The sequence below is a fragment of the Eptatretus burgeri genome, chromosome 2, assembly GCF_056783735.1.
Source record: "Eptatretus burgeri isolate ZD-2024b chromosome 2, Ebu_testis_v1, whole genome shotgun sequence".
NCBI lineage: Eukaryota > Metazoa > Chordata > Myxini > Myxiniformes > Myxinidae > Eptatretus > Eptatretus burgeri.
This window is the reverse complement of record NC_140962.1, coordinates 133,570,950-133,585,347: the sequence shown is the minus strand read 5'-3', so window position 1 is coordinate 133,585,347 and position 14,398 is coordinate 133,570,950. Positions and strand designations below refer to the sequence as shown.

General features: G+C 37.7%; 1 long non-coding RNA gene across 4 annotated transcripts in view; it reads left to right on the top strand.

Moving 5' to 3' along the window:
• The window catches only part of LOC147033192 (uncharacterized), a 130,072-nt gene that overhangs the window by 93,269 nt on the left and 22,405 nt on the right, over window positions 1–14,398 (top strand). For all 4 annotated transcript variants that reach the window (XR_015055476.1, XR_015055480.1, XR_015055475.1 and 1 more), the window contains exon 3: window positions 9,476–9,566. This is a non-coding gene — a long non-coding RNA (uncharacterized LOC147033192). The remainder of the gene's footprint in view (window positions 1–9,475; window positions 9,567–14,398) is intronic.

Sequence of the window (14,398 nt, the reverse complement as noted above, 5' to 3'; positions counted from 1 at the left end):
ATATTGTAAATCCATTCCTGTTTCAATGTTGATGTGATATTGCATATCTATTCCTGTTACAATGTTGACATCATAATACAAATCCATTTCTGTTTCAATATTGATGTGATGTTGCAAATCCATTTCTGTTCCAATAGTAATATGACATTGGAAATCCATTCCTGTTGCAATGTTGATGTGATCTTGCGAATCCATTCCTGTGTCAATATTGATGTGATTTTTCAAATCCATTCCTGTGTCATTATTGGTATGATATTGCAAATCCATTCCTGTGTCAATATTGATGTGATTTTTCAAATCCATTCCTGTGTCATTATTGGTATGATATTGTAAATCCATTCCTGTTTCAATGTTGATGTGATCTTGCAAATCCATTCCTGTTCCAATAGTAATATGATATTGCAAATCAATTTCTGTTTTAATATTGATGTGATATTGCATGATATTCCTGTTACAATGTTGACATCATAATACAAATCCATTTCTGTTTCAATATTGATGTGATGTTGCAAATCCATTTCTGTTCCAATAGTAATATGACATTGGAAATCCATTCCTGTTGCAATGTTGATGTAATCTTGCAAATCCATTCCTGTGTCAATATTGATGTGATTTTTCAAATCCATTCCTGTGTCATTATTGGTATGATATTGCAAATCCATTCCTGTTCCAATTGTAATATGATATTGCAAATCAATTCCTGTTTCAATATTGATGTGATGTTGCATATCTATTCCTGTTACAATGTTGACATCATAATACAAATCCATTTCTGTTTCAATATTGATGTGGTATTTCAAATACCTTTCTGTTTCAATATTGATGTGATGTTGCAAGTCCATTCCTATTTCAATGTTGCTGTGAAATTGCAAATCCATTCCTGTTCTAATAGTGATATGATATTTCAAATCCATTCCTGTTTCAATGTTGATGTGATTAAAGTCCATTCTGGTTTCAATATTTATGTCATTTTTACCTTCACATTCTGCGAAAGGTTATGTTTTGGTCGGCGTGTATTTATTTATTTATTTATTTATTTGTAATCTTGTGATTCGTATAACTCAAAAAGTATTAAACCGAATTGCATGAAATTTGGTGGGATGATTGGTTATTAGCCAGGAAGCATTCGATTCGATTTTGGGATCGTTCGGGTCAAAGGTCAAGGTCACGAAAAGGTCAAAATCGTCTTTTTACAATAACACGGTCAATTTTTATTCAATTTGCATGCAACTAATGCCAAAATGTTCAGAATTCAACGCCTCATCTTGTGATATGCAATATGACACAATGACGCCCATACTCTTGTTACCGGTTAGGGGTCAAAGGTCAGGGGGGTCACGACCTTGAAAAATATGCGGTTTTTGTCATAACGCGGTCAATTCTTGTCCGCTTTACATGAACCCAGCACCAAAATGTTCAGAATTTAATGCCCAATCTTGTGACACAATGACGTCGTAACACATGTCACCGGTTGGGGTAAAATTTTGAGGGGGGGAGGGTCACGCCCTTGAAAAATATGCGGTTTTTGGCATAACTCAGTCAATTCTTATTCGATTTGCATGAAACCAGCATCAAACGAGATTACCTTCTCTTGTTGAAACGTTGTATTCACCGAGCTTGCGAGTGAAGACTCGCCAAAATGACGTGAGTTGATTTTTGTTTAGTCCGTAGCCCCCGAAAGTCGGGGGGGGGGGTCATGACATTATAGATATGTGGTTTGTGTCATAAGACCATTCATATGAAACCAGTTCCCCACACTCATACCAAGAACAAAAAAGTAGTGGCGGCGAAGGTATGCGCTCTATGAGTGCCCGTTCTAGTTCAAATCTGTTCCTGTGTCAATGTGATGATGAAAATCCATTCCGGTTTCAATATTGATGTGATATTGCAAATCAATTGCTGTTGCAATGTTGACGTCATAATACAAATCCATTTCTATTTCAATACTGATGTGATGTTGCAAGTCCATTCCTATTGCAATGTTGATGTGATGTTGCAAATCCATTCCTGTTTCAATATTGATGTGACACTGCAAATCTATTCCTGTTTCAATCGTGATATGATATTGTAAATCCATTCCTGTTTCAATGTTGATGGGATATTGCAAATCCATTCCTGTTTCAATATTGATGTGATTTTTCAAATGCATTCCTGTGTCATTATTGATGTGATATTGCAAATCCATTCCTGTTCCAATAGTAATATGATATTGCAAATCAATTTCTGTTTTAATATTGATGTGATATTGCATATCTATTCCTGTTACAATGTTGATGTCATAATACAAATCCATTTCTATTTCAATACTGATGTGATGTTGCAAGTCCATTCCTATTGCAATGTTGATGTGATGTTGCAAATCCATTCCTGTTTCAATATTGATGTGACACTGCAAATCTATTCCTGTTTCAATCGTGATATGATATTGTAAATCCATTCCTGTTTCAATGTTGATGGGATATTGCAAATCCATTCCTGTTTCAATATTGATGTGATTTTTCAAATGCATTCCTGTGTCATTATTGATGTGATATTGCAAATCCATTCCTGTTCCAATAGTAATATGATATTGCAAATCAATTTCTGTTTTAATATTGATGTGATATTGCATATCTATTCCTGTTACAATGTTGACATCATAATACAAATCCATTTCTGTTTCAATATTGATGTGGTATTTCAAATACCTTTCTGTTTCAATATTGATGTGATGTTGCAAGTCCATTCCTATTTCAATGTTGCTGTGGAATTGCAAATCCATTCCTGTTCTAATAGTGATGTGATATTTCAAATCCATTCCTGTTCTAATAGTGATGTGATATTTCAAATCCATTCCTGTTCTAATCGTGATGTGATATTTCAAATCCATTCCTGTTCTAATAGTGATGTGATATTTCAAATCCATTCCTGTTCTAATCGTGATATGATATTTCAAATCCATTCCTGTTCTAATAGTGATGTGATATTTCAAATCCATTCCTGTTCTAATCGTGATATGATATTTCAAATCCATTCCTGTTCTAATAGTGATGTGATATTGCAAATCCATTCCTGTTCCAATAGTAATATGATATTGCAAATCAATTTCTGTTTTAATATTGATGTGATATTGCATATCTATTCCTGTTACAATGTTGACATCATAATACAAATCCATTTCTGTTTCAATATTGATGTGGTATTTCAAATACCTTTCTGTTTCAATATTGATGTGATGTTGCAAGTCCATTCCTATTTCAATGTTGCTGTGGAATTGCAAATCCATTCCTGTTCTAATAGTGATGTGATATTTCAAATCCATTCCTGTTCTAATAGTGATGTGATATTTCAAATCCATTCCTGTTCTAATCGTGATGTGATATTTCAAATCCATTCCTGTTCTAATAGTGATGTGATATTTCAAATCCATTCCTGTTCTAATCGTGATATGATATTTCAAATCCATTCCTGTTCTAATAGTGATGTGATATTTCAAATCCATTCCTGTTCTAATCGTGATATGATATTTCAAATCCATTCCTGTTCTAATAGTGATATGATATTTCAAATCCATTCCTGTTCTAATAGTGATGTGATATTGCAAATCCATTCCTGTTCCAATAGTAATATGATATTGCAAATCAATTTGTGTTTTAATATTGATGTGATATTGCATATCTATTCCTGTTACAATGTTGACATCATAATACAAATCCATTTCTGTTTCAATATTGATGTGGTATTTCAAATACCTTTCTGTTTCAATATTGATGTGATGTTGCAAGTCCATTCCTATTTCAATGTTGCTGTGGAATTGCAAATCCATTCCTGTTCTAATAGTGATGTGATATTTCAAATCCATTCCTGTTCTAATAGTGATGTGATATTTCAAATCCATTCCTGTTCTAATCGTGATGTGATATTTCAAATCCATTCCTGTTCTAATAGTGATGTGATATTTCAAATCCATTCCTGTTCTAATCGTGATATGATATTTCAAATCCATTCCTGTTCTAATAGTGATGTGATATTTCAAATCCATTCCTGTTCTAATCGTGATATGATATTTCAAATCCATTCCTGTTCTAATAGTGATATGATATTTCAAATCCATTCCTGTTCTAATAGTGATGTGATATTTCAAATCCATTCCTGTTCTAATAGTGATGTGATATTTCAAATCCATTCCTGTTTTAATCGTGATGTGATATTTCAAATCCATTCCTGTTCTAATAGTGATGTGATATTTCAAATCCATTCCTGTTCTAATCGTGATATGATATTTCAAATCCGTTCCTGTTCTAATAGTGATGTGATATTTCAAATCCATTCCTGTTCTAATCGTGATATGATATTTCAAATCCATTCCTGTTCTAATAGTGATATGATATTTCAAATCCATTCCTGTTCTAATCATGATATGATATTTCAAATCCATTCCTGTTCTAATAGTGATATGATATTTCAAATCCATTCCTGTTCTAATCGTGATATGATATTTCAAATCCATTCCTGTTCTAATAGTGATATGATATTTCAAATCCTTTCCTGTTTCAATGTTGATGTGATGATGAAAATCCATTCCGGTTTCAATATTGATGTGATTTTTCAAATCCATTCCTGGTCCAATGTTGATGTGATATTGCAAATCAATTGCTGTTGCAATGTTGACATCATAAAACAAATCCATTTCTGTTTCAATATTGACGTGATGTTGCAAGTCCATTCCTATTGCAATATTGATGTGATGTTGCAAATCCATTCCTGTTTTGATATTGATGTGATGTTGAAAATCCATTCTGGTTTTAATGTTGATGTGATATTGCAAATCAATTTCTGTTTTAATGTTGATATGATATTGCAAGTCCATTCCTGTTGCAATGTTGGTTTGATATTGCAAATCCATTCCTGTTTCAATGTTGATGTGATATTGCAAATCAATTTCTGTTTCAATGTTGGTTTGATATTGCAAATCCATTCCTGTTTCAATGTTGATGTGAGATTGCAAATCCATTCCTGTTTCAATGTTGATGTGAGATTGCAAATCCATTCTTCTTTCAATGTTGATGTGATATTGCAAATCCATTCCTGTTTCAATGTTGGTTTGATATTGCAAATCCATTCCTGTTTCAATGTTGATGTGAGATTGCAAATCCATTCTTCTTTCAATGTTGATGTGATATTGCAAATCCATTCCTGTTTCAATGTTGGTTTGATATTGCAAATCCATTCCTGTTTCAATGTTGGTTTGATATTGCAAATCCATTCTTGTTTCAATGTTGATGTGATATTGCAAATCCATTCCTGTTTCAATGTTGGTTTGATATTGCAAATCCATTCTTGTTTCAATGTTGATGTGATATTGCAAATCCATTCCTGTTCCAAGAGTAATATGAGATTGGAAATCCATTCCTGTTGCAATGTTGACGTCATAATACAAATCCATTTCTCTTTCAATACTGATGTGATGTTGAAAATCCATTCCGGTTTTAATATTGATGTGATATTGCAAATCAATTTCTGTTTTAATGTTGATATGATATTGCAAGTCCATTCCTGTTTGAATGTTGATGTGATGATGAAAATCCATTCCGGTTTCAATATTGATATGATATTGTAAATCCATTCCTGTTTCAATGTTGATGTGATATTGCAAGTCCATTCCTGTTTGAATGTTGATGTGATGATGAAAATCCATTCCTGTTTCAATATTGATATGATATTGCAAATCAATTTCTGTTTCAATGTTGATGTGATATTGCAAGTCCATTCCTGTTTGAATGTTGATGTGATGATGAAAATCCATTCCGGTTTCAATATTGATATGATATTGTAAATCCATTCCTGTTTCAATGTTGATGTGATATTGCAAGTCCATTCCTGTTTGAATGTTGATGTGATGATGAAAATCCATTCCTGTTTCAATATTGATATGATATTGCAAATCAATTTCTGTTTCAATGTTGATGTGATATTGCAAGTCCATTCCTGTTGCAAGGATGAAGCGACATTGCGAATCCATTCCTGTTGCAATGTTGATATGATATTGTAAATCCATTCCTGTTTCAATGTTGATGTGATATTGCAAATCCATTGCTGTTTTAATATCGATGTGATATTGCATGTCCATTCCTGTTTCAATATTGATATGATATTGAAAATACATTCCTGATTCAATGTTGATGTGATAAATGCAAGTACATTCCAGTTGCAAGGATGAAGCGACATTGCAAATCCATTCCTGTTCTAATTGTGATATGATATTTCACATCCATTCCGGTTTCAATATTGATGTGATTTTTCAAATCCGTTCCTGTGTCAATGTGATGATGAAAATCCATTCCGGTTTCAATATTGATGTGATTTTTCAAATCCATTCCTGGTCCAATGTTGACGTCGTAATACAAATCCATTTCTGTTTCAACATTGATGTGATGTTGAAAATCCATTCCTGTGTCAATGTTGATTTGATATTGCAAATGCATTTGTGTTCCAATCGTGATATGACATTACAAATCCATTCCTGTTTTAATGTTGATGTGATCTTGCAAATCCATTCCTGGTCCAATGTTGATGTGATCTTGCAAATCCATTCCTGGTCCAATGTTGATGTGATCTTGCAAATCCATTCCTGGTCCAATGTTGATGTGATATTGAAATCTATTCCTATTAAAATAGTGATATGACATTGCAAATCCATTCCTGTTTCAAAATTCATGTGATATTTGCAAATCCATTCCTGTTGCAATGTTCATGTGATATTGCAAATCAATTGCTGTTCTATTAGTGATCTGATATTGAAATCCATTTCTGTTCTCGTGGTGATATGGTATTGCAAATCCATTCCTATTGCAATGTTAATGTGATGTTGCAAATGTATTCCTGTTTTAATATTGATGTGATAATGCAAATCCATTCTGGTTTCAATGTTAATGTGATATTACATGTCCATTCCTGTTTCAATTATGATATGATTTTGCAAATCCATTCCTGTTCTCATCATGATATGATATTGCAAATACATTTCTGTTTCAATACTGATGTGACATTGCAAATCCATTCATGTTTCAATGGTGATGTGATATTATAAATCCATTCCTGTTTCAATGGTGATGTGATATTGCAAATCCATTCCTGTTTCAAAATTTATGTGATATTTGCAAATCCATTCCTGTTGCAATGTTGACGTCGGAATGCAAATCCATTCCTGGTCCAATGTTGATGTGATATTGCAAATCAATTGCTGTTCTATTAGTGATGTAATATTGAAATACATTCCTGTTCTGGTGATGATATGATATTGTAAATCTATTCCTGTTCTCATGGTGATATGGTATAACAAATCCATTCCTGTTGCAATGTTGATGTCAAAATGCAAATCCATTCCTGTTTCATTCTTGATTTGGTATTGCAAATCCATTCCTGTTGCAATGTTGATATGATATTGAAATCCATTCCTGTCCCAATGTTGATGTATTGGTCTTTGCTGTTCCTTTAAATGGTAAAGACCCATCGTCAACATTATCAATTGCATGTGCAAATGGCCTGGGGAGCGAGTAAATTGAGAAATGAAAGATAAGTGAAGGGAAAAGTGTTGTTGACAGTGAGTGAAGAAGTGTGGAAGGAGAAAATGATATGGGGTTGTGACTTATAAGATGATAAGGGTAGGGGAAGGGGAGAGAAGGAAGATACCATCCATCAAATTTGATCAGACTCGGTGATTGCATGGTTAGAGCATCCGGTCTGAGTCTGGGAGGTCGGTGGTTCAAACCCCAGCCGAGGCATACCAAAGACTTTTAAAATGGTATGTGCTGATTCCTTCCTTGATGCTTAGCATTCAAAAGGATAGAGCACAGACAATCAACCATAAGTTGGAAACTATAGTGCAGGCTTGATAGGCCTTAAATGGCCTCCATCTATGTTGAAGTTCCTTGCAAGCGAACTCATTATTAAGAAGAGGGGGCATTGCAGGTGGGTGGGATATATTTTACCATTCTACTTATTATTATATCACCGGGCTTAGTGGCGTGCGCCTGTAATCCGGCTACTCGGAGGCTTGGGTTGGAGGATCGCTTGAGGACGGGTACTCTGCACTGGGCCGTGGTATGAGACGTGGGGCAGCCCGGAATCATGGTGAAACCTACTCCTTATTCCCTGTGTCGAAAGAGGCGACCAGGGTTGCGTCAGGAAGGGCATCCGGCGTAAAACCTGTGCCAAATCACTATGCGGATCATAACAGATGATCCGCTGTGGCGACCCCTAACGGGAGCAGCCGAAAGAAGAACAACTTATTATTATATCATTTTTTATGGGATCGGCGAAGTTTTTTTTAAGAGGTTTATGTCGACATTTTACCATTTTAATTCCTAATATCTTGATGGATCATTACATTGTTATCTGTAATACCAGTAAACCTTTGGCACACACTAGGAAAGAACATGTCTTCAAACAATTGGCCAATATACAGTAGGTGTTATTGGTTTATAGTTGCATTGCCATGACTTGGGTTGTTGGAATGAAGGATACCCTTGTAACTGCAGGGGCGCATCTTCGGAGGGTATCCGTGCACCCCCCTCGCCCCCCCCCAGGACTCTATCAAACCACCTTTTCCTGTTCCAATAGTGATTGGATCCAATAGTGATTGGAGATCCTGTTCCAATAGTGATTAAAGGAGCATTTACAGTTTTCCAAGCTTCACTAGTTGTCATCACTTCCTCACAAGAACGTCGAAGACTGGTATCCAATTCACGATACAGCAGCACTTTGCTGCAGATTAGAGCACACCTGGCACTTCAAAGAGACAACAATTGGAAGTATTAACTTGTAGCTGGAATAACTCTTTCACCATAAAAAATGAATTTAACCCGGTAGAGAACTCTCACCCACGGCATTTTAGAGGCTCTGTTTTCGGAAAACCATTGAATGTAGCCAGCAACTGCATGAACCTGGTCTCTATTCGCCACGATCCCACTCGACCTGTTGGTTTGTGTCAGCCATTTAGTGTTCACCGCACCTTGAGTCCTGGGGTCGAGGTTCGGATCCAGGATACCCAACTTTCTGCAGAAAACCCAGTACATACCATTCCTCATAGTAAGCGTATGGGAAGTATCGTAATTCCATAAAGCCCTGTCCTTTAAGAGCTCATCTCTGCCTTGTTTTTTGGGATGCCACCAAACTTCACGTTTAAGTCGACCAACCTGACCTCGCTTGTTTGGTAAACCGCCATTTACCCATCTGTCACCATACCACATGTAACTAAATCTTTCCCATTTAATGTAGTAATGAGTATGGCGCTGCATAGCATTTTTGATCTGCTCGTCATGTTCGAAGTCCTTAAGCTTAACTTCCTGTCGCCACGGGTCGATCCATGTAGAACCTTTCTCGGTATGTAGAAAGGATTGTTTATCAATTTTCATGTCGTCTGGCGAAAATGCACATTCTCTGGCAGCAATTACAGTTGTTTAAGCCTGCTGTTTGCCTTTCTTTTTCGCCGCAGGAACCTCCAACGCTGCATTGGGGATTTGACTGGTCTACGGTTGCTCCATCTACCTCTAACCGATTTCGAAGCCCACCGCTTCTGTCGTCAGGTGATGAAACATCAATAGACTCATTAATTGAAGCTCTGAATAATTAGAATACCTTGATATTTAAGGAAAGTTATATTAAAACTTACCCTGAATCTCTCACTCGTAAAAGGGGCCATTTTTGCGAAGCAAAACAGAACAGATACACTTCACTTGATCTTGCTTAATGGTCGAGGAGTGAGCCTGTCTAACAGAAAAACACCTAAGCCCCGGCCAAACTCTTCGTTTTATGGTCCTATTACACATTTGAGACGTTAACAAAAAAAAATTCCCGGCACTCTGGCGATATTCAAGATGGCGTCCAAAATGGGTAAAATCATAGAATACGGTATATAACATCTCAAAAATGTGGCAAATTGGAAAAATAATCATTGGGATTTGGTTCCCGATCATTAGTTACTAATTTCTCATAATTGGCTGTATACTGCTTTCTGCATTTTGGGTGGTATTGGGCTTTTGCTGCAAACAAATCAAATCCTCGGATTCACCTTAAGAGCCACTCATGATTGTTCTCTTCTGCTATTTGCAGCACTTTCTGCCATCCATCACGTTCAAGTGAAGAGGTGCCTTCCTTTGTGTCGATGCTTGCCTTTTTCACATGAATTTGGCCTTCAGTATTGCAGAAAATACAATCAGGTTCAAAAATGATCCTTTCTGATGCTTTCTTGCGCTTTACCCTTCCTTCTTGCCTGGTAGATGGTTCACAAGCTGTTAACCTTTGTAGGTTCAGGGTAAATCTTTGGTAACATCCTCGGTGATGGCCCTCGTTCTCCTGGAATTCATCAAGAATTCCCTGACATATCTGCCATTCGATATGAAGAACCTGGTGGTTCAGCTAAGCGACGATCCAGTATATTTTTGAGAAGTGCCAATGTATCATTTGGGTTCGTCAAGTCTGAAAAATATGTGAACGATCCATGCTTTTTATTCCAGACATATGAATGAAACAATGTTCCCATTTGCATTTTCTTTCCATTTCAACAACTTTCTTTTGACAATTACATTAAACTATTTCTTGCTTGTCTGACATCTTGACTTGTGATCTTGATCTTGACGAGTTACGGTCTTGCTAAGCTAGCTAATCTAACCTGGAAAGATAAAAAAAATACACATAAAAAGGATTAGTACACATAATACCTGAGTGTATGAAAATATTCAAAGTGCATCAGGGTGTGGGTGTGTGTTGGGGGGGGGGGGTGGTGTGGGTGTGTGTTTTCTGGCTTTCAAATTGTCCGCCATCTTCAACTCCATGTACGATAACAATCATAAACATCCTTGATAAGAATTGCAAGACGAATATTCCATGGTTCTGTCCCTCTATTATTATTACATTAATGATTATTTGAAGCTGACATTTGATATTTACGATGATTTTACCATTTTAAAAACCATTTTTAACTCCATCTTGGATTTTATGAATGGCAACAAAACATAAATTACCACATAGGCTTATTAGTTTCTAATAATCAGGAACATATATTACAATTAATCCAAATATTAATTTACTGTATATTATTCTTAGTTTCAGGCTGTTATATACAATTTTATATGATTTTTCCTATTGTGGTGGAATTTTGGATGTCATCTTGGAATTTAAGCATTGTAACAAAATTCAATCATTAGGTATTAGCTACTAATGATGAGAAACACATTATTCCAGTGAACAATTTTGTCAGTTTTTGGCTGTTATATATAATTTTCTATGATTTTGCATATTTTGGACGCCATCTTGGATTTTTAAAAATGGCAACAAAGCCCAATTATCAGAAACTAGTAATTAATGATCAGGAACCAAATTGCAATGATTATTTTTCCAATTTGCCACATTTTTGAGATGTTATATACCGTATTCTATGATTTTACCCATTTTGGTGCCCATTTTGGACGCCATCGTGAATATCGCCAGAGTGCCAGGAATTTTTTTTTTGTTAACATCTCAAATGTGTAATAGGACCATCAAAGGAACATTATAAAAAAGTTGGTTTGGTAGAGTCCTGCGGGGGGGGGGGGGGGGTGCACGGAGACTCTCTGAAACGTAGGCTCTGGAATCCTACAGTAAGGAGAGCAAGTACGGGAATGATAGAGAACAGTGGATCCAGGAAAAATGCTGTGATCAAACGGTTCAGACAGGGTGAGACACCGAAACTCCTTTACTGCACAACAATTTAATCAAGGCAAACATTGTGGCAACCAACTCTCACACACGAGGCACCAGTAAGCCAAAAAAAACGAAAGTTCTCCTCCCTTTCTGGTGGAGATTATAGAAAAAAAAGGTAAGAATTACAGAATCGTATTACACCAGCATGGCATCAACAGATTGCAAGAAAACATTCAAAAGTAAAGCAGTAAAGCGTTCACATATATAGCATAGCATCAAAGACTTTCTAACACCCTCCGTAGGTACTTGACTACTGTGACACTACACTGTAATGTGAAGAACCTTCTTCAAGGAAGGGCTGTCATGCTTATACACGTCCTCTTTTGTGATCAATGCTTAGAAGTTCACTGAAACTCTTAAGCCTCGCTGGACTTGAGTTGACCATATTTCTAAGCTTCTTTCTATAGGCAACCACAGATTGGACATTCTCCACCAGGCCACTTGTTTACCCAGCTCCTCTGAACTCTCAGCATGGGAAGCATCTGGACGAAGCAGAATGGAGTATTGCTTTCCCTTTGGGCTGGCTTTCCTCCTATCCACCTCTCACTTTCATGCCATATTTTATTTGCTTTGCTACATGAACTGTGCGGTGATGAATAATGCTGTAAACAGCAGATCGTTTCTGTCAAAATTTACTCCCCCCACCCCTTACCCCTCGACCTCCATAAATACCATCTCATTAGGATGGCACTCTTGCCTTGAGCAGTCTAGTCTAGGTTTGATTCTTCAGCCAACTGTCGGATTGGTGTTTCATGAGCAGGACATTACATCAAAAAGTGTCATCCCTTTGATGCAGGGCTTCTGTTCGGTGGCTACAACCACCCCTACCCCCAAATGAGCCCCCCCCGCCCTCCCACACATCAGCTCGCAAATTTTTCAAAGCATCTTGAAAGTACAGTCATGCAATATAGATGCTATTTTGTATACAGATTTGAGGCTCGTGGAAGAGCTAGAACACTGAACGAATCGGTGTGTAACAGAAGAAAAGTAGAGTAGAGAGAGGGGGGAACCACCAACAGTGGGGTTGAAGGACAAAATAGAGGGAGAGTTGGACAAACAATGGATGTGGGGAGGAGAGGGCTATGGAGGATGCATGGGGGTGGACAAGATGCACATAGAAGGAAACTGTCAGGAAACGAAAAACTGTAACTTTGGAAGGAGGTGGGCTTGGGGTTGGCAGGTGAGGAGGTAAAAAAGTCATGGTTTTGGATGAGGGATGATCTGAGATGGTGGTGAACAACTGTCTTGAACTCTTCCAATAACACTAGGTGTGCCAACCTGTCACTTTGCTGATGGGTTTAATCAAAACACAGCATGTTGTACTTCATAAGCATATTGTATGTTGTTGTTGTTCGTCTTTCGGCTGCTCCTGTTAGGGGTCGCCACAGCGGATCATCCGTTATGATCCGCATACTGATTTTTTGGCATAGGTTTTATGCTGGACGCCCTTCCTGACGCAACCCTGGTCGCCTCTACGACACAAGGATAAGGATTGCGTTTCGCCATAATTCCGGGCTCCCCTACACCCTCTCATAGCATGGCCCAGTGCAGAGGCCCCATCCTACATAAGCATATTGTATATACCTCGTATATACATATCTGTGAGTGTCAATGATAATGTAAAATGAAGTAAAACATGAGAAATTTTTTGCAACACGTTGTTCTTGTTCTTGTAGTAGTAGTAGTAGTAGTTGTAGTAGTAGTATAGCCTCACACAGTCTCTCGAACAAGCCCTTGGCACAGAGACAGCTGATCGATCTTCCAGGAGTGACCCAGAGATCCCCCACTTCCAGGATGGTGTACCCCACTTTCACGGTCAGGACCATGACAGAGTTAGAGAGAGAGAGAGAGAGAGAGAGAGAGAGAGAGAGAGAGAGAGTGAGAGAGAGGGACAGAGAGAGAGAGTGAGAGAGAGAGAGAGAGAGAGAGAGAGAGCGAGAGAGAGCGAGAGAGAGAGAGAGAGAGAGAGAGAGAGAGAGAGAGACAGAGAGAGAGAGACAGAGAGAGAGACACAGAGAGAGAGAGACACAGAGAGAGAGAGACACAGAGAGAGAGACACAGAGAGAGAGACACAGACAGAGAGACACAGAGAGACAGACACAGAGAGACAGACACAGAGAGACAGACACAGAGAGACAGACACAGAGAGACAGACACAGAGAGACAGACACAGAGAGACAGACACAGAGAGACAGACACAGAGAGACAGACACAGAGAGACAGACACAGAGAGACAGACACAGAGACACAGAGAGAGAGACACAGAGACACAGAGACACAGACAGACAGACAGACAGACAGACAGACATAGACACGAGGGAAAGGGCCGGTCCAATTGGCGCTCTGACCGTGACCGGGCTGCTTTGATGATTCCAGGCAGCAGGGAATAATGGGGGAAGATGTGACCCCTGACATGCATTGGGTGGGGGGGGGGGGGAGGTTCTCATTCAATCCAATATGGCTGTCAGAAGATGTAACCCATTAATTACTTGTGAACATCCTGGTATCACCAAGGCTTGGGGACCATGTGGTGAAGTTTTCACTCGATCTGTTCAGACATTTCAGAGAAGAAGATTTTTAAAAGGTTTTTTTTCTTCAAAAAATTATAGCTGCCAAAGTATGTGACCTATGATGTCATAGGTGGAGAACGTTTTATTCCTCATGGATAGGCGATCAT